This window comes from Lissotriton vulgaris, chromosome 1_1 (genome assembly GCF_964263255.1).
Source record: "Lissotriton vulgaris chromosome 1_1, aLisVul1.2, whole genome shotgun sequence".
Taxonomy (NCBI): domain Eukaryota; kingdom Metazoa; phylum Chordata; class Amphibia; order Caudata; family Salamandridae; genus Lissotriton; species Lissotriton vulgaris.
In genome coordinates, this window is record NC_141685.1 from 92,312,910 (window position 1) to 92,338,384 (window position 25,475).

Consider the following 25,475-nt stretch of genomic DNA (forward strand, 5'->3'; position numbering starts at 1 on the left):
AGGAGGGGCAGCAAAGTCGGCCAGATGGACAGCCTGCTCCCTGTCCGTTAGAAAAGACCGGAGCCAGGCATGGGCCGTGCCCCCAATGCCCGCCGCCTCGACACGGGTCAACAGGATGTCATGATCCACCGTGTCGAACGCGGCGGACAGATCTAAGAGGACCAGGGCCTGGGGGAGGCAGATGTCAATGCCCTCCCTCAGTTTGTCCATCACCGAAACTACTACCTTCTCGGTTGAGTGCAGCGGGCGAAAACCTGCCTGACAAGAGGAAAGGCGGCCGGTAGACTCCACAAAGGAACTCAGAGTTCCGGTGACATGAGCCTCTGAGACCTTCGCTAAGTAAGGGAGAAGGGAAATGGGACGATAGTTAGCGGGCAGAGATGGATCGGCACCTGCCTTTTTCAGAATCGGAATGATAACTGCTGATTTATGGGCGTTTGGGACGATGCCAGTTTTAAGGGAGTGGTTGATTAATGTGAGTGGAGGGGAATAACAGCTGGAGAAAATCTCTTTCAGGGCTAACGCCGGGCCGATGTCCTGGGGTGAGCCCGATTTTACCCGAGCCAGTATGGGAAGGAGGGTTTCTCGTGTCAAAGTACTTAATGTGATCTTTCAATTTGATGAAAAGATTACAATGGTAAAACAACAGCAAGCTCAAATCCCAACCGCTGCACACCAATGTGAGAAGTTGGCCTGATGTATGATGTCCCAATTCTGGGGGCACCTTGTATCAGTCCAAACAATCCCTTATGGTGGTGGTTGTAAGTCAACCTTAAAAGACAAGCTATCCTAATGGTAGCATAGACTAAGCAGCCTTCAGGCTATACTCAAGAGGGCATGTGAAGCCAGCTGTTTTACCATATGCAATCCTGTAATATCAAATGAAAGGACACCACACAAGTTATATATTATAAAAATATATGTATTTATTACCTGTACTCTTTATGAGTATAGAAGCACAAGCGTTTAAACAAAAGCACAGTTAAACATATGAAAGTTGCACAATTATGGATGAGGCCGGTGGCCACTCAAACCATATATCAAAAAAGTGGTATAAGTATCACTTTACGAACAGTGGTAAGGCCTGGGGCCTTGGGAATCGCTGGGACTACACTGGACTAACAGCAGTTAGGACGGGAGTATCCCGCGGGATTCGGGTGCAGCGCTAAAAGCACACGCATGTAAATGTAAAATGTAAAAAATTTAAATTGATACTTGTATAGCGCACTACTCACCCGCAAGGGTCTCAAGGCGCTTGTACGAATACCGCTGTGGAACCCGTCTTGGCTTTCCCTGTGAGGTGTCCACTCCTGGGCACCCCCAGGGTGAAGGCCAGGCATCCTTAGCGTTGTGGGGGCCGTTGTGGAGATTAAGCAAGCTATTGCCCAGAGTTACAGAGTGGGACTCAATGATTAGAATAGGCACAAAGGCGAGAATGATCAGGTCCGTGGAATTTTGAGCCCAAGACCCGCTGAGGCGGGGAATTGAACCAATGCAATGTCATTGGTGCGTAAAAGTTATCGAATTACAGTTTTAGGAGTCTTCCAACTGGAATAGAATTACCACACTTTAAACTTGGACACTAGAGGTGTAAACCACTACAGGAGCACCGGTGTTAGATCGTTACCTCACCCACAGGAAGCGGGTGCATAGGTGCCAAAGTATGTCGGGTTTCGTCGTGCAGTTCTATGGAGCCTGGAGATGAAGATGCTGCAGGCGGCCAGGAGAGAAGAGTCCGGTTGGATCCAAGGGTGGATCGAAGATGTAGAGTACCTGAAAGCAGAGGGGACAGAGTCTGGGTCACTAGCCAGTGACCAGGAAGGAACAAGGAAGGAACCAGGCAATGTCGGGCGCAATCAGGTGGTTGTCGAGAAGCTTGTCTCCGCTGCCATGTGGACTCTGGGGCACCGAGGAGGTCCAGGAGTGAATCACGAGCTGTCCCACGAAGGCTCTCGCTGTCGGCGGTGTCGGCTTCCGAATCGAAGTTAAAAGGCATTGGCAAATGCAACCCACGCAGGATTTGAAGATCGCTTCTTACTCGGAACAGCAAGGTCAGAGCGGGTGCTCCTTTTCAGGGGAGCGAGGGTCAGTCTGAAGCAACCAGACTAGCAGTGTAAATTCTTTGGTTCGTCGGTACTGGGGCCACTAGCCAACGGGCAAATGACCGGACCAACGCGTCGAGCAGGAAAATGCAAAAGGGCCCCACGCAGCACTCGATGAGTGTGGAGGGGAGAGCTTCGGTGCAAAAGCTGCTCCGCGCTGGGGCTTCTCAAACCCCAGTGCACAGCTTCGAGGGGGCCTCGGGAACTGCACGGTCAGCACTTCATAGTTTTTCCAAGATGGCCGGCTCCACGCTTCACGTCGCCTCCACGGGTCTCGTATTCGCTGGGACTGTGGATCGGGCTGTTAGAAGTCAGGGAAGCTGGGTCTCGTCGATCTCTGTCGCTCGAGTTCCGGCGGGAACTGCAACAATGCAAACGGTGAGTTGCTGGATGGTACCTGTTTGCACAGGGTGGTCACTCCATGACCACAAGGGAGATTCTTCAGTCTTCCACGTCGAGTGGGATGTCGAAGGGTCCAGAGTTCTGTATCGAAGTTTCAGTCAGGATAATCTGATGTGCATCAGCACAGCTCCTACTTTTATTCCAAAACAAGGGGCTGGATTACCTGCTAGGTCCCTCCTATGGGTGGGACCCAGGAAGGGGGTGGTTACACTCCTTTCCCTTTGTCCAGTTTCGCGCCAGAGCTGGGGCTGGAGTGCCCCAGAACCAGTTTGATTGGAATTTGCCTGGGACACCTTGTGTGCCCCAGGCAGTGTCTAGTTTCATTCAACCCTCCCTGCTCCAATCCACTATCTCCTGTCTGGGGTGGTGTAGCACCTCCCTGTGACAGGAAACCTTTTGTCCAGGCCTCCCCTGCCAAGTTTCGGTCAGCAGCAGGAGGTCAGACTTCTGTCTGTGGCAGCAGCATCCATTTTGTGATGCTGAGACTCTGGTTAGGATTAACCGCGTTTTAAGTAAAGTAACATGTCTTCTCCCTCTAGAAGGGTGGAATGCTACCCCCGTCGCCAGAACTGGCGAGGGGTAGTATTCCAAAGTGTATGACACCTTACACGACATGTTTTGATAAAGCCAAACCAAAGTTAGCAATAACCGCAAGGATTATAATGCAATTAAGAGTATATGGTATGGCAATATCCTGGAACAGCTATAAGTAAATGGTTCCAAAAGCTGCAGACAGGCTCAGCTCATGCTAGAGCACCATCTCACATAAAACCAAGCACTCTGCCTCCAGGATTGTTAAGGCCTGCCATAGGAGTGACGTATAGGTATATATGTATAGGTATATATACTCCGTTCCACTCATTTGGCCCTTCTGTCAGTCCCTCGTTTTAGGAAACAGAAGTCCGGTGGGGTCAGATTTGCAGTGCTGGCTCCTTCCTTTTGGAACTCACTTCCTTTTACTCTTAGGTCGTCATCTTCCTACCTGGAATTTCGCAAGCATCTTAAGACCTTCTTGTTTCCCAGATCTGTAGCTGTATAGCCCTCTTCCCCGCATCCACTGGTCTCCTGCTATCTAGCGCCATGAAACCGATTCTGGTATAAGAGCGCTTTATAAATATTTTAAAATTCAAAATGTGTCCAGATAGGTTTAGATATAGGTATACTATATCTAAGCAAGGGGTAATTACACCACCTTGCCCCAGCTGAGTGATCAGCCAGTTGTGTTGATTTAAATGGCCAGCCAGGGGTGGCAAAAGATATGCTGCAGCCCCTGGTAGGCCTTGGATGCACCTATGCCCTGGGCACCTATAGTGCACTGTTCAGGGGCTGATAAGGTGTCCAGTACCAAATTGGTGATGTACCTAAAGTACATGGATATGAATTTAGAGAGAGAACAGCAGGCTGTGGGTCTGATTAGCAGGCTCACAGCCACATTAAGTCGAAAACCAGTGAAGCAAAAAAGCAAAAATTGGGGTGACCATAGGAAAGCAGACCCTACTCTCCTACAGCTTCTCTATAAGGAACTGCACCCTGCTTTACTGGTCTGCTGCACTCTTGTCTGGGGAAGAATATCTAGGCCTGCAACTCTATCTTGAACCCTGGATCCAGAGAGACTCAGAGGGCTAGTCTGTTGGCCTCCTGATCTGAGCCTCCGGCACAAAACAAGCTCCCAAGCAGCTCCTGGATTAGTCTTCAGTGCGTTCCTTGCTCTCAAATGGTGCTTACCAGGCCCTAGTCCCTTGATGTGGTTCAGTGGGCTCCTAAATCAAGCTTTTGAACTCTTCATGACTGCAAATAAGCCCATTTGCACTGGAATCCCACTGTTCGCACGGAACTTCAGGGTGGGCCCCTGCCGCCTATCTCCTTGCAGGGAAAGCATCAATCGATCTGGAAGACCATCAACGCGAAGCTCCAGCCTGACCGTCTGCGACACTCGGCCTGCTCTTCGTGCCATGTCCACCACCGCCATCAACACTCTTCTTACTCCCTGCGACCCTCTCCAATGCGAACAGGGCTTTTGGCTCAAAACTTGAGAGGGTAAACCTTCAGCTGAACTAATCTGGGGCTCTATCTAATTCACGCTCCATCGTGATCAGCTTGAACTTTTGACTTTGACCTGGTTCTGCATGACCAGATTGCCTCGGTTGGCGCTTTGTTTTTAGGTGCTATATAGAAGTTTAATCTTTAAGTATTCATATCTCCGGTTCTACTTATTGGATTTTTGTCGTTTGGGTTTCGATTTGCTAATTAAACTAAGCTCTGGTGTTGATTTTGTGTGCTGTTTACGCTGTTTTACTGTTTGAAGTGTTGCACAAATATTTATACATTGCCTGTAAATTAAGCCTGTCTGCTCTGTGCCAAGCTACCAGGAGGTTAACCACAGTTTAATTTGGGGTTTGCTTGTGCCTTATCCTGACTAGGATTGTCAAATTCTGAAAAGGAGCATACAGTCATAACTAGATTCTTTCATCAATTATACTCGAGCATGTAATTAAACCTCATCTCCTTTGCAAACTATACAAAATATTATAAGATCCACCAAATCAGAAAATACAGCGCAGGGCCTTGAAATTTCTTTTTTTCAATGTATTCTTTATTTGTACTCAAATGCATCAGCCCAGCCAACTCGTATTGCCCAACATGGACTTCATCAGGGTTGGAATAGTCTTTTATAGAAGCTCACCAAGGTGCTATTTCTGTAATCAGATGTAGTATAGATATATAGGCAATCAGTTTGGTACATTCATGATTGATTTAATGCCTTCAATCCATATTATTGAAGAACAACAAATCGCCTATTCTTATTAAGAGATGCATTATCAATACGCTGGGTCTATTCCCAACAAACTGATGTAGACCTACCAGCCGCCCACACCTCCTCAAAACTTGTTCTGGCTCCCACTCTCTGGGAATTTCCCCCTTTGAGTCTTGATTCTTCTTTAGACCTCTTGTCTGGGCTGAAGTCGGGCTCACCTCTTGATCCATGTCCAGCCTCATGTCTCAACAAAATAGCTCCGGCCCTAAATGGTCTCATCAATCCTATTCTCAACTCCTCGCTGTCTTCTGGTGTAGTCCCTCGGGCTTGGAAGTGTGCTCTCATTCTTCCACTTCTAAAAAAACCAGCCCTAGATCCTACCGTCCATGCCAACTACAGGCCAATCTCTCTCCTCCTCACTCTGGCGAAAGTGGCAGAAAGACACGTGCACAGATCAATCTCTAATTTTATCGAGGAGAACCATCTGTTGCACAGCACTCAATCTGGTTTTCGTGCTAATTACAGCACGGAGACCGCGTTACTTGAAGTCACAGACGCCATCAGAGAGGTGCTGGATGTTGGAGGAAAGGCCATGTTGGTCATGTTGGACCTGTCGATGGCGTTCAACACCGTTCCCCATGACACCCTTCTATTACGACTCTGGGAGTGTGGTCTTCGTGGGACGGTGTGGAATTGGCTCAAATCCTTTCTAGCCGACCGCCGACAAACGATCTGGGCGCCCCCGCACTCCGCCGACATGGCACCTCTGGAGGTAGGGGTCCCTCAGGGGTCTATTCTTAGCCCCCTGCTTTTTAACATCTTTTTGGCCCCCCTGGCAGAGGTGGCGGAGTCCTTCGGCGCTCAGATCGTGTCCTACGCCGACGACACCCAACTCTTGTTTACATGTGGCAAGAATGAGGTGTTTGACGGGACTCTTATCAGAAGCTGCCTAGAGGCAGTTTTTGGTTGGTTTAGAGGGCACGGACTAAAATGCAACTCCGATAAGTCGGAGCTGCTTTTCTTTGGCTGCGCCACTGAACCGAATTGAAAATGCTGGTGGCCGCAAGACCTGTTTCCGCCTGTAAATGCGTCCATCAAAGCTAAAAATTTGGGAATCATTGTTGATAATGACCTAGCTTTTGGACCCCAAATATCTTGCCTTTCCGGGAAATGCTTCGGCATCCTTCGGATGCTCAGAAAATTTCTCCCCTTGATATCAATCCATCATAGAAGGGTCATTGTTCAATCACTCATTGGGTCCAGATTAGACTATGCAAATGCTCTTTATTTAGGACTCCCAAAATACCTCTTAATGCACCTTCTAGTAGTTCAAAACTCAGCTGCCCGTGCCATCTACGGGCTCCCTAGACGTACTGGTGCCTCTGATCTGTTAAGAGAATTGCACTGGCTTCCCATAGCTAAGAGAGTCCTTTTCAAAAGTCTGACGCTGACCTTTAAAGCCCTACATGACATTGGCCCCAGCTACATCAGAAATCGCCTTGCTTTTTATAAACCTAATAGAGCTCTAAGGTCTGCCTCCTTGTCCAAAATGGTAGTCCCGACCATCAAACGCGCTAGACTGGGTGGCCGCTCTTTTCGCCACCTGGCTCCTCGCGCTTGGAACGAGCTTCCCCTCTCTCTGAGACAGATCCCTAACCTTATGTCCTTCAGTAAGGCCTTAAAACTTGGCTATTCACCAACTAGGGCCCCCGTTTTTCCTTATTTTCTGTTATGTTGCTGCCCCCTGCTGACCTCTTCGCCAAAGCGCCGGGACACTCCTTTGGAGTAGCCGTTGCGCTATAGAAGAACATTTTTAACATAACATAACATAACGTAATCACCATCACATCCAGTCTGATAAAATCTTGAAAGGATTATTGCCTTTGATAAGTTCTAGCGTGTAGTCTCTTTGGGTATGCAAGGCCGTCTATCCGATCTGAGAGAGAAACGGCCTTGCATGCAACGGTGATTGCCTATATATATATCCTACATCTGATTACGGTAATAGCACCTTGGTGAGCGTCCCTGCACCTTCTTCACTAATGATTGATTGAGGGATACCTCAGCAGATCGTTTCCTGTGGGTCGAGGACTTTGCTTGGACCCCTTTTCCTACTCCTGCCAGGCTTACCAGCGCCACAAGGGAAGAATCTTTGGAATAGCGTGTGAAGGTCCAGGGCTGCGAGCGTGCGGGGCAGGACTTCAAATCCCAGAAGCCCCTGCACACCGCGCCTCTCGTCACCTGGCCGCTCTCCCTGGACAACACGCCCCGCCTCTAACCCTCAAAAGGCTTGAGAGGGCTGACCGTCGTGGGATACCTCAGCAGATCGTTTCCTGTGGGTCGAGGACTTTGCTTGGACCCCTTTTCCTACTCCTGCCAGGCTTACAACTTGCGGAACCCGCTTCGCGGGTCCCGCTGCGCACCAGCGCCACAAGGGAAGAATCTTTGGAATAGCGTGTGAAGGTCCAGGGCTGCGAGCGTGCGGGGCAGGACTTCAAATCCCAGAAGCCCCTGCACACCGCGCCTCTCGTCACCTGGCCGCTCTCCCTGGACAACACGCCCCGCCTCTAACCCTACGGACTACCTATTTAGGGGAAGGTCAGTACCCGCTAAGCGGGAGCGTGCGGGAGCGTCCCGGGAGAAGCCCGGGACAAGGGCGGGACCGTCTGTGGCCGTCAGGGGCCAAAGGAGGCTAGGCCTGGTCCCCCCCTCTGACCAATGGACTAGAATTACATATGGGTAAAGTGTTGCTATTCATATTGGCCCCTTGTGTTTAAGTAATTGTTATTGTTGCCCTAAGGTTTTTTATGCCCTTAATTTATTGTAATTTATTATTCTACTTTTTGCTAAAATATGTCTGCTTCTACACCAAACTCCCTTCCTGACCATGTGAGTATCTCTATACTCGGTCCTTTAGATAAATTCTTCGCTAAAGCCACTAAGGATATCGACCGTGAATTATTATTAGCAGAAAAAAGGGCCGAACGGCGTTTATCTGTAGAGGCACTTAAAAAACAGCCTCATCTAGTTACTAAAGGGACACTCTCTACATCCGTAGCAGAACAGGCGGAAGTGGATGCTGACTTTTTTAACACAGATAGCATACCTTTAATTTTTCAGGAAAGTCAGCAACCCCAGGGGTCTAGGGATATGGTCGTGGAAAGTTTGAGCGACTTGCCCACAGTAAAATCCCATAACCTTATAGACCTGAATACTCCGCTATCCCCAGAACCTGATTTTCACTGCGCTACCTCCTCCTCCCTGAAGATACAAACAGAGGTCATCTCGTTACCCCCTCCAACCCCCCCTACTAAAGTAGAATCCCAAAAGGGTCACGGCAGCAGACCTAGGTCAAGCACTACTGGTTCTATGTTCCTAAATTTTGGGTGGTGCAAACTTCTTCCTACACCTGCTGCCAATAGGTGTTCAGGTCAAGGATACAAAAGCATAAAATGGAAGGTGCACACAATCAGAGTCCAAAGGAAGGATAGTGTATTTTGTATTTTCTTCTTTATTTATCAGTTTTCAAAAACAGGCACAGCCAACGCGTTTCGTTCCATTAGCCTTGTGGAACTTCGTCAGGGCGGATTGATTTAATTTACGAGTTTTTTGGCAATCTGTTTAAAAAAAACCACTGTGGATCAGACAGCAACTAGCACTGGGATTTCAAGGCATGTAACCTTCTTATATGCAGCGATGTTATTAAAACTGGAAACGAGTGGGATGGCCCAGTGGGTATTCAGATGCTGAATCCAGCAGAGTTCAGAAATTTGGAAGCCCAGGTATGGCGATTATTCAAGGTAGTGTGGGCGTCCGTCAGGGAGTCTGATGTAAGAACACTAATTTGCGCAAGGAAAGTTCCTTTCTTCTATTTCTAAATGTCCAACTCCGGTGCAGGCATGTATTGAAGCCGTGGAGGTCCGTAGGACGCGGTGGTCGTAGTAATGACCACCGAGCACCTGTGGTCGGGTGCTTGGATTCAGTCTGTAGTCTCGTGGCGGCGTCCCCTACTAAAGTAAATAAGGTAAAGCAAGGTCAAAAGCGCAAACAAGGTATATCCTCTCCAGCTAGAAAAAGAAGACGAAAGGGTGGTAAAAATAAAAATAAAAATAAAAATAAAAATAAAATTAGGTTCAACAACCCATGGGAACCTGCCGAGATGGTACTTTCTAGACAAACCCTGTTAGTGGATATAAGTGATAATGTAACAGAGGCAATAGACACTCTACCAATAGACACTCTACCAATAGACACTCTACCAACAAACACAGATAGGGAAGACAAAAACATCTCTAGTGCTGAGTTATTGGAAGCACTTGAAAATATGCTGAAGGCTCTTTTTCTCCCTCTTGTGGAACGGTTAAAAAGGTTGGACAAAAAGTTAGACTGTCTTCTCCCCCATTCCACACCTCCAGAGAATATAATACCATTAACTCCGGCTACTAAGCCTAGGTAACAAATTGTTAGCAAAGATTCTAATCAACAGAGTTCCCTTAATAACCCGAAGATCCCAACTGCGAATAAACTCCCACTCCCCCCACCAGCTATATCGGCAACCTTAGCCGCTAAAAACTTGGAAAAAGAAAACGCACCTGCGATGCCGCCAAAGCCCACTCAAACTGATAAAGTCACCACTTTAAAAACAAAAAACACTAACACTAACAGACCCAAAATACCATACAAAAATACGGTACAATTACCTCCAGAGTGCTTTGGCTTTGTTATTGTGTTAACGGGTGTACCAGTACTTGGGGAGGGGGACTTCGAATCGGATATAAGTCTAAAAAATAAAGTGATTCATTGGTTGTGTACGAATAGACCTTTACCTGCATATTTGAATGGGGACATTGTATCAGCTAGGAGATGCCAATGGATAGGCATACGTCCAAAGGATATAGATGGTGACCTGATCATAGTGAACTTTAAGGACCAAAGGGTGGTATCCTACATAAATGATTGGTATGTTGGTAGCAATGAGGGTGAAGTTTCCACACGTAGTTTGACATATTTCTACCCGGAAAATATGATGTTCCCTTCAAACAAACATAGGCAGAGACATGGCTTAAACATCAACCATCATCAGAAACCACATACAAATAAACTATTCTTTAACTATCCAAATGGAAATTTTAGAAATCCTAGAAACCCTAGTTTCCACCCTGGAGTAAATTTTCCAAATCTGTACTCCGGCCCAAATAACCATTATCCAACTAATCCTAGAGAATTCTGGAATGTTCCCTTGTCAAATATGTTTTACCCTCTGACACCTTTGAACTTAAATGATTGACTTCACCCAGCCGAACATCAAACAAGTGGTTGTGACCCAATATGGTGGAATAGTGTACCGAGGTGCAAAGCTCTAGAGATGGGCAATAAACTTGATGTGGGAGATGTTGATGTTGATAAGGATACCCAAATAACTGAACTACAGGAGGATGTGGATTTGGGAACAAATGCTATAAATGTTATAGGAGCGAAGGAAGGTCAATGTGCCCAACCACTTCTCCTAGATAGTTTGCAAGTGGAAAAAGATGATAACTGTGTTAAGATTTGTAATACTTATGAGAATGTCAGCAACTTTCATGTACTCTCTTGGAACATAGCGGGTTTTGCTCGTAGATTGGAGGACCCGGCCTGGGTAGAATTTGTAGATTCCTTTGATCTAGCCTGTTTACAGGAGACCTGGAGCACAGTCGATCTGAGCTTAGACGGTTTTCAAAGCTTTAACACCTTAGCAATACCGTCAAACTCAGGTCGAGCGAAGGGTGGACTCATGACAGCCATCAAACACCTTGGTACCAATTATTTATTATCAAGAACCTTTTCGTGGAAACTGTTCTTCTTATAAATTGGTATTACAATATATTTGACCCTAATGAAACGGAAGTTATTGATAATTTGCAGGAAGAGATTACCAACGTAAGAAACAGAGTCTTCCCTCTTCTGATTATGTGGTTGGGTGATTTCAATTGTGAGTTGTGTAAACTTAGTGGGTTTAGAGCTTGTGGGATGATGGACCTAAATGACCATTGTATGGCTCACTTCTCACACACAAAACAAGGAGAAGCCATAAATAGCATTTTAATAAATAATAATCTATGTATCCTTGATATGAATAGTTTCTCGGGAAAAATGGATATACCAACTTTTCAGGGTACAAGGGGTAGATCAAGTATAATTGATTTTGCAATTATTTCCATGGGACTTTTTAATCATTTAAAAGATTTTAAAATTGAGATAAACCCGGCTAGTGATCATAACCCCTTAACCTTGAGCTTTTCCATTACTTCTGATCCAAAATCGTCCCAGGAACAACCAATAGTACATACTAAGAATCAGGGTGTTACGGTGAAATGGAATAAAGTAGTGGTTGGACAACTGGAGATGGATATTTTTAAGGAAAACATGGCTTATATTGACATCTGCCTTTCGACTAATCCTGATCCAGCCCACTAGCTTTGAGAAGTTAATGGAAAATGTAGCCACACATTTATTAGTAAAGGTAGGGGGGAAGAGCCGAGATCAGGGGCCTAAATGGTTTAATGCGGAATGCTCTGCAGCCCAAACAACCTTAACTAAAGCATTGCGGCAAAAGCCTAGAGATAGAATTATGGTCACACTAGCTAGGAAACAATATAGACTAGCAATTAGAAAAAGGAAAAAAGATCTCAAATCCAAGGCATGGGAAGATCTAGATAAGGCAGTAGACCTAAGGGACAATAGACTCTTTTGGGAAGTAATAAACAGGCCCTTTTTGACATCAGGGGACGAAAACATCATTCGAGTTCACCTACCAGAGGACACCTGGGTGACTCGTTATAATAAAATCTTTAATCCCAAAGAGATACTATATACTACCCCGGAGAAGGACTCCGATCTCTATGTTAATATGGAATCAGCAAAGAAGCTGAGTGAGTCAATAACGCTTGCTGAAGTAGAGCTTGCCCTTACTAAGGGGGCACCTGCAAAGGCCCCAGGTCCTGATTCAGTACCACTAGATCTTTTTAAATATAATCGAGAGTTTTGGTCCCCTTTGCTTATGAATGTTTTTAAGGCACTAATACTTGGTCCTATTCCGACCTCTTGGAAAGAGGCCGTTTTGGTCCCAATTTTTAAAAAGGGCAACAAACATGATCCTAGATGCTACAGGCCAATATCGCTAATAGATTCAACATGTAAATTGATGGGTAGGGTGATATTGGCAAGGCTGGAAACCTGGGCCGAGTCTTCAGGTGTAATTGTGGACTCACAATACGGTTTTAGAAAAGGCAAAGGAACAAACGAGCAGTGCTTGAACCTTGCTCTGATTATGGGCAAGTACATGAGTGCCAAGAATGGTTCCATACACTTGGCATTCATGGACTTGTCCAGCGCCTTTGATACAGTATGTAGGGACAAACTATGGTCCATGATGGATTCTATGGGTTTTGAAGAACCACTGGTTACCCTGCTCCGCAGGTTACACACCGCCACAACGGTTAGGGTCAGATATGGCCGTGGTGGTGAGAAATCGAAACCCATATTATCCACTGAAGGCGTCAGACAAGGATGCATTTTAGCACCTTTCTTATTTTTGATTTACACAAACGGTTTAGAGGGTTTTTTGTTAGAAACATCTGCTGACTTCCCAAAGATAAATGGAAAACGAGTTCCAATGTTGTCTTACGCAGATGACACTGTTTTAATGACACTTACCCCTAATAGTATGCAGATCACTTTGGATGCTTTTGACTCATTCATGGGCAATCTAGATTTAGGTGTTAATTTTATTAAATCTTTTGCCATGACCTGTGGTCCAAAAAATGTAAAAACACGTAAATACGTGGTGAAGAATGCCATCATTGAGAAGGTGGATAATTTTTGTTATCTGGGTAACATCTTTAACAAAAAACTGAGCTGGGAGCCCCTGCTAATAGCACGGGTTCAGAAGGTTGCACAGCTAATTGAAGCTCTCTTCCGTTTTTCTAGCAAATTAGGCCAGCGACGCGTAGCAGAAATGACATTATTATACAAAGCTAAGTGTGTTTCTGCTTTGACCTATGGTTCAGGAGTTTGGGGCTCGCATAATTGCGAAAAAATACAAACTGTTGAAAATAAGTTCATCAAACGTTTACTATCTGTTCCAATGGGTACATCCAATATATTCTGCCATGGAGAAATCGGAATCGAGTTTATAAGTGATGTTATTCACATTGCCCCTTTAATACTATGGGCTAAGGTTTGGCAATCTGAAGAATTGAAATTAACTAAAGATATTATTCAAGATTGCCTTAAACTTGATTATGATACTCAAATCCCGTGGCTGCGATATGTTGGAGAGACTTTTAACAACATAGGTTTAAGTAAGATGTTCACAAACCCTGAACTGCTTGGTAGTGATGCCAAGGAGACTATTAAAAACGCCTTTAGTGATTGTTTAGGTTCTTTAAAGACAACTGACCATGCGATAAGTGTAAGGGGTAAATTAGTCCCCCAGTTCTATTTGTCATACCTCACAAATACACAATGGCGTTTTTACCTTACGAGATTTCGCCTTGGCACCTTACACTTTTTGTTTGCTTTCCCAAAGCAGGGTGGTTGGTGGGAGAAGCTACCCTTTTGTCCTTGTAACAATAGAGTTTCACAAAATACTCTCCACCTCATGCTTTTTTGCACTTTGTATAAAGCACCAAGAAACACTTTCCTTAAACCATTGCTGGAAACATTTGAAACGTGTTTTTATAATGAGGCATATGATCATTTGTTATCACTATCAACTGCACATATCTGTAATGCCGTTTTAAATTTTATTAGATCTGCTATGGTGATCAGAAAAAGATATTGTTGAATTTTGTTTTTAATAACTACGTAACTATGTATTGTGGTCTTTCTGATGATTAATTCAAACCTGTGTTTTCCTTTTTAAAAATTTGTTTATGTATACTTTTATGGTTTCTATATGAAATCGAAATAAAGTTTTGAAACGAACGAAACGATTGATGTTCTTTTGTGGGCATAGGGTAGGCTTCAGTGAGCTCTTACCCCTTCTTCAGCCCTGGTGCCACTGTGCCTGCTGCACTCACAATAGATGTGACCATGTGCTCTGTCCTAGGAGCATTTTGCACTTTGACCCCTAACCTTCGGTGCCCTGCGAGTTGGTTGCACTGGGCTGTTTACATTTATGTGCCCTGATGTGACTCCATCTGCTGGACTGCACCCCTCATATGAACCATACATTAGATAAGACCATTTCAACTCTGCGAGCCGGAAGGGCCTCTTTGAAACCTGCTATGCAGAGAATAGATAGAAGAAAACAAAGCAAGAGAGAAAATGGGTATATAAAAAAGAGTGAATGTTGTGGAAAAACAGCAAGGGCTGACAACAAACGTTATGAAATGTGTGTGTGATTAGGGTGACCAGGTGCCCCAGATTTACCGGGACAACCCCAGTGTTTCAAATTACAAGACATTTGGCTCATGTCACTGTTTTCATAGAGGGCTAACTGAAAGAGGCACATTTTTATGTATTCCAATGGAGGACTGGCTAGTTTCAGTTATCAGAAAGCAATTTAATTAGCAGGTATGAAACTGAAATGAAATGAAAATGAAATGAAAAAGGGTTTTATTAAGCGCGACTGCTGCCCTGAGGCGTCCAGGCGCTAACAGACTAAGTCAATACCCTCCAGAAAAGAGTAAGCATGGAGTTAAACTGATTTATTAAAAAGGAAGGTTTTAAGCTGTTTGCTGAAGGTCATCAAATTAGGATTGGATTTTAGGTGAAGGGGAAGTGAGTTCCACATTTTGGCTGCATTGTAAGAAAATGACCGGCCTCCAGCTCTAGATCTCCGAATCCGAGGGACTACCGCCAAAAAGGCGTGGAGACAACGGAGCTGTTTTGTGGGTCGATAGGGGGTGATCAGCGTGTGATTAATTACTGGGCCAGATCTCCAATATGCTTGATGGGAGATGCACATAGATTTGAACTCAATTCTCTCCCTCACCGGGAGCCAATGTAGGGTTTTCAGCCCACGCTTCACCGATGTACTACGCGGCAGGCCAAGCAGTGCGCGTGCTGCGCAGTTCTGGGTCCGCTGGAGTTTTTGCAGACAGTAGTCAGGTGCCCCTAGATAAAGGGCGTTACTGAAATCCAGACGAGACTGGATGAGACCCTGCATAACTACCTGCTTGGCCTCAAAAGGAAGGAGTGGAAGGATTTTTTTCACCCTCCTGATGAGACCAAAGAAAGTCGCAGACAATTTAGTTGCTTGGATGTTAAAAGTCAGGGTTTTGTCCAACCACACCCCAAGAGTTTTTATATTGTCTCTGGGTGTGGGGGGGCGTGCCCAAACTAACGGGCCATAACAGCTCCAAAGTGGAGGGAGCTGATGGACCCATAGGCATCAGCTCGGTCTTGTCACCGTTAAGTTTGAGACACGACTGCGTCATCCAGTTCTTGATCTGTTCTAGACAAGTTGTCAAGCTGTCCTGTGGCTGCTGGCAGTTCTTTTGCGCAAGAGAGACCACTAGCTGAGTATCGTCAAACTGTGTTTGAAATGGCAATTTATTTATTTCCTTGGCGTTTCGACGTTGATATGCACTGTTATCCCATACCCCTCAGTTGATGTAAAATAGTCGTCCTTTTAGTTTTTGAAAAGTACAGTTTTTTTGTTGTTTTCAAAATCTGGTAGTCTTGTGTGTGACCAAAATAGCAAAAGAGATAGAAAGATAGACTAAGAGAATGTGAAAACTAAGTGAGAAATAGCATGAGAGAATGAAATAGGGTAAGAACCAGAGCAAAAGAGAAACAAATTAACATGAAAGTGACTACAAACTCAAGGGAATTATAGAATAGAATTAAAAAGTCAAAGGTTAGCATTTAGAATTTGTGAGATGATGGATATCAGCCAGAGATTGTCAGATATGATGTCCCCCTTATTCAGAGTGCTTAAAGGTGCACACTCTGCAAGTAGGGTGGAGAGTGAGAAAGATGAGAAGGGAGAGCAAGAGGAAACTCAAAGGTATCAGAGAACAGAGTAAAAAAAGAAGAAAGAAAGAGGGTGATGCAGACAGTGGTTGAGAAGAAGAGCAAATAAGGCAAAAATAAAGAGTGAGATAAAAGGAGACAAAGATGAGGATGAGAGAAGAACACAGACACTCTCTCACAGACACTCTCTCACAGACACTCTCTCACAGACACTCTCTCACAGACACTCTCTCACAGACTCTCTCACAGACACTCACACAGACTCACAGACATGCTCACAGTAAAATAAAATAAAAATCATACGTTCTTATATAGCGCCTTTCACCGTAAGGTCTCAAGGCGCTTGCTTTGGGAACCCGTCCTGGCCTTTCCCTGCGAGATTACCCCTACTGGTCATCCCCAAGGTGAAGACCAGGCATCCCATCGCGGTGGGGCCGTAGTGGAGATTAAGCAAGCTATTGCCCAGAGTTGCAGAGTGTGAACCCACGATTCGAGTAGGCACCGAGGTGAGAATTATCAAGTCTGTGGACATTTTGAGCTCAAGGCCCTGCCGCGTCGGGGATTGAACCCTGGTCCCGGGTCTGACCTCTGCATCAGGGACTGCCTCCTCTAACCAGTGAGCCACACTTCTCCACAGTCCCTCACAGACTCTCACAAACACTCTCACACAGACACTCTCTCACAGACTCTCTCACACACTCTCACAGACACTCTCAGACTCACAGATACTCTCTGACTCTCACAGACACTCTCTCACAGACTCTCAGACACTCGCTCACAGACACTCCATCACAGACACTCTCAGACTCACAGATACTCTCTGACTCTCACAGACACTCTCTCACAGACTCTCACAGACACTCTCTCACAAACACTCTCAGACTCACAGATATCTATGACTCTCACAGACACTCTCTCACAGACTCTCACAGACACTCGCTCACAGACACTCGCTCACAGACACTCGCTCACAGACACTCGCTCACAGACACTCGCTCACAGACACTCGCTCACAGACACTCTCTCACAGACACTCTCTCACACACTCTCACAGACACTCTCTCACAAACTCTCTCTCACAGACTCTCACAGACACTCTCTCCCAGACTCTCACAGCCACACTCTCTCACTCCCTCTCACATACTCCCTCTCACAGACTCACCCTCTCAGACTCACTCTCCCACTCTCTCTCACTGAGTGACTCTCTCTCTCTCACTGACTGACTCTCTCTCACTGACTCTCGCAGACTCTCTCACAAACGCTCTCACTGGCTCGCTCACTGACTCACTCTCACTGACTCACTCTCTCTCACTGACTCACTCTCACTGACTAACTCTCTCTCACTGACTCTCTCTCACTGACTCACTCTCTCTCACTGACTGACTCTCTTTCTCACTGACACTTTCTCTCACTGACTGACTGACCCTCGCTAAAAGACTGACACTAAAAGACTGACTCTCGCAAAAAGATTGACTCTTGCTTAAAGACGGACTCACTCTCACTGACTGACTATCTTACTGACTCACTATCTTTCACTCACTGACTGACTCACTCTCATTCACTCTCACCTACTGACTCACTCTTACTGACTGTCTCTCTCACTTTCTCACTGACTGACTAACTCTCTCACTCACTCTCACTGACTGACTGACTGACCTTCATCCTCCTGTTATTTATGCCCCCCATAACAAATAAAAACACAGCAAGTAACCATTGGGACAGGCAGATACAAGTTACCAGCATTGAAAGGATGAACAAAAACTCAAGACGTTATTTTTAATACTTTTGTAATATGGTCGTTTAGTTGTACATAATGCTTTTTTGGTCATATCTAAGGTAACAAAAATGCTTCTGACGCTTCTTTATTATAACTTTTTAGCATGCTCCGAACTTCTGTTCAGCACAGCTTAAAGACATAGGTAAAGTCAATATCTCTGGCTAAACACTTATAAGTTCCCAAAGGCGAGACCTATTCCATTGCAAATGCTTGTTAGTAGTGCTCCACAGATAAAATTGCAGCGCAGTTTCGCCATTCATTGTAGATTTGCATACTTTGCTTCAATAGTAGGTGTGGTTTGGGGCGGGATGCTACACTGCAGGTGGTGCTTACAACTCTGAGCCGGTGCATAGAGTCTGCCAAGCGCATTCACTTGCTGTAAGCTACACAAGAGGGTCTCGGATATTAGGTTGTACCAAAAGAAAAGCGCTTTGTTTAAATTAACTCCCAATCTCTGCGAGGCTGATCGAATATCTCATGGGAGAATAGGGTGTAACAAGACATTCAGTGTACTCATCTGACGTTTGCGCTCTCTTAAAACTGGAAAATGTATTTTAAATAAAGGAAAGGGTTGGGATGCTGCAGAGGATATCCAAATTCTCTGCTGAGGAGCGCTGTGATTCTGTGCGTTAGCTTGTTCAAACTCTCTATTCTTCTTTCAGTGTCCTCCAACCCTGCCACACTCCGACTTCCACTATAGCAATGCGTTGTTAACGTCACATTGGATCATTCTCCAGTAAGACGACATTACCCAACATTTCTACTTCTTTGAAAATATAATATACCCTTATGTTTGTCCCAAGTTGATAGTCTTTTCTCTTTTTTTAAATGAATGTTTTTATTTTGGTAAGTACAAAGTACAATAAGAAAGTAAGAATACAAGGAACGGAAGAGCGGCAAAGCAAAACATAAATCAGGGCTAAGAGGACAAAAAGTTGGCAAGGAATGCAGCAAGACTGCCAGCAATTACAAATTATAATACAGCGGGTACACAGTTCAATAGGACATAGTTGCAAGGGGACACTAGGTTCAGAGGATTATGTGCCTCTGTGGCCAGCAGGGGGTAGGTCAGCTCTAGGGGGCGTCCTGGCTAGGAGGCTGGAGATCAGCTGTCTAAAGGTGGTCTCCTACTCAGGCGAGACCCCTCACGTGAATGAGGGCCAGGCGTATTTTGAATACCAGTTGAGTCCACGTGAGAGGTAAGATAAGAGATGAAGGGGCAAGATATCCACCGGGCAGTATCCCTGGCAGGGGCGGCGCTAGGCGTGGCCAGTGTGGGCAGCTGCCCATGGCACCGCGGCCTTCTAACTACGACTGGCCCCCCAGGAGGCCATCATCCTTTTGAAAATGTGCCATTGTACCACTTACAGGTGGGAAACACTCTCCCTCGGGGTGTGCAACCGTGGTGCAGCTCAAGTCAGAGTCGGGGCCATGGGCTGAAGGGGAAATATGACCCCCGTATCCCTTTCAGTTGCAGCAGACTGGGCAGGGCAGAGTTTGTGGCCGTGATCAGCTTTCCTTTGCTGGCAACTCTTTCCCTTATCCTATTTACCGCATCTGCACGATAATTGCAGATGCTTGAACTGGTGTGAGGTGTGAAGTGAGCCCTGCCCCTGCATGAATGAAACGCGGAGCATCCAGCAGGGCTCACAACAAACAAGCATTTGCATGCAAGGGGTCTCGCATTTACGCGAGGTTGAGCTATTGGCATTGTAAATGACAATTGCTTTTATCTATGTTTTTGTTTTTAATACGTAAATAAAAGGCCTTGTCATTTACAGTGCCAATAGCTCTAAATCTCGCAATCGCGAGACCTATTGCATTGCAAATAAATGCTTGTTAATGTCCAGAAGAGGTCTGGGGCATTCATCTTTTAAAGTTCACAGAACACAGTCCTTTGCTTTGAAACATTAATGCTAATGGTGTCAGAAAGGCCTCTGAAATGTTGCTAAGGATGTTTTTAAAATTACAACTTTGGCATCAAATTAGTGCACAGAGACAGACACTACAGGGCTGGCTGCTTATCTAGAAATACATTTTTGGGTAGTTTGGGTGATGAGGATTTGGATATTCATGAATGTTTGTGTCAGCGGTGTTAGATGCTGTCCATGATGCTGCTTGTGCTGACCCAGGAGTGGTGCAAGTTAACAAGGACTTCACAGATGGTCTCTCCTGGGACTGGTGCTTAAGTGCTGAGGTGTTTGGGTGTGCTCAAGTGGTGGCAGGGCTAACTGTGGCTCGGGGTATGGTTGTGAGACCCTATTCTTTTGTTCTACTTGGTAAGCCGAGACCTTACTTGTTGAATATTCAACCAGTGTGAGTGGTGAGATCAGCATTGCTGGTCTGCCTGAAGTTATGATGCTGCCGACTGTAGCGTGTCTGCTGAAAGTGATGGCGTGACTGGTGGAACTATAAAGCCAAATAAGAGAAAGTTATCTTCCGACACCACAGTCTTCGTGACTGAGACCAGTAATACTGAAGACTCTGAGACTCATAGCAGTAATTTCTCCTTTCAGAGCGTTATTGCTGCAGATGGAGTGAAGCCAAGAAGTAAGCACATTACTAAGGTACCAACAAAGTTTAATATTGTTCATTTGTATTAACTGTTTCTCTTTTGAAGCATTTGGAAATGCATCTTCTAGTTTTGATGCTTTTTGGTTAGTTTTTTCTTGTAGGCTGTTATCTTCGGTTGAAAGGGAATGATGTAGTGTATCACCTTAATGCTGCAGTTTGCATTTCATTACCATCATTTGCTTATCCTGGAAAATCTCCAGGGTGTAGGAGGTTTGCTGTTCCAGAGTTCTTTCTTCAGCTTCTGGGAAGTTGTCGCTCTGTGGCGATCTGTGGTCCTGTTTCTCTGCTCTTCTTGTAGTAGCTCCTATCAGAGCTTCATCCATCCGCCAACGATAATAAGATGCCAGGCATCACCCAGCACACAACACAGACTATGACGGGCTAGTTAGAGCATGGAAAAAGTTCTCCGGACAAATCAGGCTGTGAATGTAACCTAAGGGCTTAAGATGAAATGAAGAGCTTACCTCCTTCCTGAGTGGCTCCAGACTGCTGTGTGCAGACCCGATAGCTGGCAGCACCCTGGAGTATGTATGTACAAATCAGATTATGTTGGAAGTAACCTGCAATATATAGTGGCAGGCAGCACCCTGCCATAGAGTAGGATTTCCTGGGTGTGAAGGGCGGCTGATTCTGATTGGGTGCTTGATAATTTTCCAGAAACTCATGTTCTTGATTGTTCATGTTTGTCAGTAGTCAATTAGACATGCCCAGGGGTTTTATCTCTTCTGTTGGCACAAGCTGCAATAAAAGTGTCTTTCCCATTGCAAAACAAATGAACGGCCGATGAGCCTCTGTCTGTCAAAGAATGGAAGGGCTGGGGAACTGTCATTCATCTAACTGCTAAGCAGAGCAGTGTCATGCTTCACCCTCACTCAGGCCTCTGATTTTAACCAACATCGCTTAGAACACTGGGACTTTAGAGCCCATCCTTTTAATGAGAAAAACAAAACTACAAGTCCCATAAGCAATAGTGGTGGAAGGTGTCATGCATGACCTGGAACAACATCCGATTCAGCACATTCAGTTCCATTTTTTAAGCATTTGACACAATATTGAATTCATAACCTTTGTTTTTTATGGTCATGAGTCACCAGAATACTAAAAACATGTCTTTTATTTTCAAGGTCAATAAAGTGATGGTCACCTGCTTGGAAGCTCTGTTAATTCTTCACTATTTGTCATTGATCTCCACATGTGGCTGGTTTGGGTCTGCCCCTTGCATCGATCCCGATAACTCGCACAGGTAAGAAGCTTGTAGCAGCAACATGATAACCCTGTACTCATCTGTAAGAAGTGCGCTCCGAGGCAGGTATCCGATCATTTTTGTGAAACAAGGAAGGGCCAATATCTGTTATGTACATTTGTTAAAATAAAACAGTCAAATCACAGTATACTGTTCCGCAGGTTCAGTCCCAGCGACATTATCTGTAACTGAACGCGGACACCCTAGGAAGCATGTGCTTTTAAGTCAAGTTGCGTTCACTCACCTGAAGGTGACATGCTTCATCATTGGGCTATACTCCTCACCAGGCCAGCGCTACAAAGCCTGGCGGGCACCACAAGAGGTCACTTTGTCGCAGATCTTTTATTAAGTACGCCGGATGAGCATAGTAGGACAGAGGATGTTGTGTCATTAGATGTGAGATTGGTGAAGTCTGAATATAAGATCAACTATTGACCAGTTGCCACAATACAGTTAATGTGATCTTCCTGGTCCATGTTGAGATTAAAAACAGTGGCAGAGAAATTGAGGAACTAATGGCCCCTATCACTGTGTGAAAGTGTCGATCACCTATGGACCTGCTGGTAAGCTGGGGTCTGTACTTCAGGTCAACTTTTTCATGCCTTGTGTAGTCATGGAGCAATCTGTTGGCATTTCATCAGGAATAAATATGTGAAAACGGGTAAATGTGACCTAATCTTCTCCACAGTGTGAGGAGCTCTGTAACTCAAAGCCCTGCACCGTGCATAGGTGATAAGGTGCCTATTAACATCTCATTACCAGAGGTGAGCACTATCTAACAGAGTGCACTAGATACTGTAACCCTCCTAACATTCAGGACATACTGACTTATCCAATAGCGAGGACAGCGTATCAGAGGGCAACTGGTTTGAAAAGCACATGCTTCCTAGGGTGCCTGCGTTCAGTTAGAGGTAATGTCTGTGGGACTGAACCTCCAGAACAGTATACTGTGAGTTGATTTATATGAAGAATGTGTATACTGGACTGTCGTTTTCCTCGTCATCTCTTGTGATATGTAAAATAAAACACAACAAATCTATCAGAAATGTAATGCAAAAATAGCAAAAGGCCAAGCAAACTAACAAGTGATAATTGTCTTCAGTGTCGGATTGGTAACGTGGGCATTCGGGCAATGCCCGAGGGGCCGGTGTCCGAGTCCCTGCAGTGGGCTGCTTTTTTTAGCAGTCTGGGGCCGATTTGGGCACTGTCTCTATTGTTCGAACAGGCAGCGGCCCAGTGGGTGTCTGGGCGGCCTTTCTATAGGCAGATGGACGCTCGTTACCTCCTGTTTAGCAACAGGCAGAGGTATCTCTCCCTTAGTCTCGCTGGCAGGCCCATTAACCTGTGCATACTGAGTGGGGGCAGGGGGCCTGAGCAGAAGTGGCCTCACTTGTTTCCAGGTGTATTTCAGCAGTGTAAACTAACGTGTAAAAAATGTTTTACCCCCATTCACCTAACCCTCCTCACGCACCCCCCCGCGCTGCATTTCTTTTTTTTATAGTATTACAAGATTATAAAATTACGCCGAAGCAGTCATTTGTGGAAAGGCATTATTCAAATGTGGGCCGATTTTTTTTTTTGCATGCCGAGACGATTTTCAATCCCAATCCAACCCTGATTGTCTTTGCAATGGACGAGAGCATCCACTCTAAAGCAAGTTGGAGTATATAAAGCTAAGGCTACACAATGTATTTTTAATACATGTCAATGAAACATGAACACGTGATAGAAACAGTTACTGAAACAACCCTAATGAGTAGGAGGCAGGCAGGATCTTCTCTCGAGAGGAATGTGAGGAGTCCGTGAGGTGCAGATAAAAGATACACAGACAAGCTGCAGAATTAAAAAAGAAAGTTGTGGACTACCCTAACTTTTTTAAATCACCCTTGCACATCTACACACACTTCCCTTCCCCAAATCTCCCGCTAGGGCCCTCACACCCACAGCACCATACGGCAGGAACAAAAGATCCCCGCCAAAGAGCCCCTTTATGTATTGCACTGCCGACCCGACGAGGGGCGAGCCCATATGATGAAGCATGACACCTAGCTTGCTGGGTGTGTGAGGTCTCTAGTTCCGAAAGGAGGATTCCCCTTCTGTGTGCCTTCACTCACTTTGTTTTTACAACTGTCTCTCCCTTATATATTTGTTGTTTAAATTCAGGGGAACTGTGCATTCAATTTCTTCTTTGAGATGTGACCATGCTCATGTTTCCAGATGAGGACCAGGAAGCTAAGAGTGAACCTGTCCCTGACCTGTCCGACAATCCAAAAGATGGGTCAGTGGAAGGTGCAGTCTTGTAAGATACCCTACCTGCCCATCAGGAGATTGATTGCAGGCAAGTCCTAAATCAGTTTGCAGAGCGTTTCTTTTGGACCTCTCGCCAGACTAGCTGGTGTATCCATGATGTGGACGCTGATGAAAGCCTACCTTTCGAGAATAAAACATACAGGCAGACTGAACATGTGAAAGAGAGCATCAAAGCTGAAGTAAGCATGATGCTGGATTTGGGAGTTCTAAAGCCTTCTGAGAGCCCTGCCCAGTTGTCTTAATCTCCAAGCCTCATAACCAGGATGGTAAGACAGAAATGAGGTTTTGTGTGGACTATTGGGGCGTGAATGCTGTGATCAAAAGCGATGCATACCAAATTCCATGATTGTGGGCTGATCTGTTGGATATGTCCCACAACTAAGAGAAGGTTTAAATAATCACTTGATTTATTTGTCTTGGGTTAAAATAATAGTCTGAGACCATTGTTTTTGAATAACATTTATTACCCAGGTCTTTTGACTTTTTGGGTCACCCCATTCTCTTAATGGTTACCAAATTCCATGGGCAGATGAACTTATTGACAGGTTGGGAGCTACCAAGTATCTGAGTATGTTCGATCTCACATCAGAGTACTGACAGATAGGTCTGACTCCAGTAACAAAAGATATATCTGCATTTTCAACCCCAGATGGGTATTATCAGTTCACTGTAATTCCCTTTGGTTTGAAACAGGCACCTGCCACTTTTCAAAGGTTGGTGAACTAAGCCTTGCTTTATTGGAATCTTTGAGTGCAGCATATCTACACAATATTGCTGTCGTTAGCTCCACCTGGCAGGATCATCTGATCCACCTTAGGAAAGAACTGGAGGCTCTGAGAAGTGCAGGCCTCATTATCGGCACTAGTTGCAGTCTTTTAGATTGATATGCCGGAATGCCAAAGTAAAGAGTTAGTGTAGTCAATGTGAGACATTACTAAGGCTAAAGCAACTTGGGTAAGAGCTTCAGTAGTGGGAAATCTGCTGTTCTCCAGTAATGGGGTATCTTTCATAGATTCACATGCTTGAATCATTCCCCGTCGTTGAAGTGGGATTCCCACGGTACATAGAATAGCAATATAGCAATAGCATAGCTAAAGGAGCAATGGGAAGTATTGCAACATGGACGTTAATAGGAAAAAACTTGTCACTTTAATAACTTGTCCAAGTTACTAGATATGGTACAAACTCCAGCCAATCAGGCAACAGCACCCTCTGGAACCTTCTCCTCAGAGGCTCAGGCTCTCAGATTTTCTACTGCATGTCATGTGAAGGGAGTCTCCCTGAGCTCTGCTCAGCACCTCTACCTTTTCACTTCAGAAACTCTTCAGAATAGCTTCACTGCTTTGTCTA

The 25,475-nt window shown here is 45.2% G+C and overlaps 1 protein-coding gene across 1 annotated transcript in view; it reads left to right on the forward strand.

The window, feature by feature from the left end:
- The window catches only part of LOC147737519 (uncharacterized), a 55,376-nt gene that overhangs the window by 19,405 nt on the left and 10,496 nt on the right, over window positions 1–25,475 (forward strand). The window contains exons 2-3 of the mRNA XM_086935059.1: window positions 20,515–20,565; window positions 21,697–21,815. The gene's annotated coding sequence lies outside the window, so the exon portion shown is untranslated. The remainder of the gene's footprint in view (window positions 1–20,514; window positions 20,566–21,696; window positions 21,816–25,475) is intronic.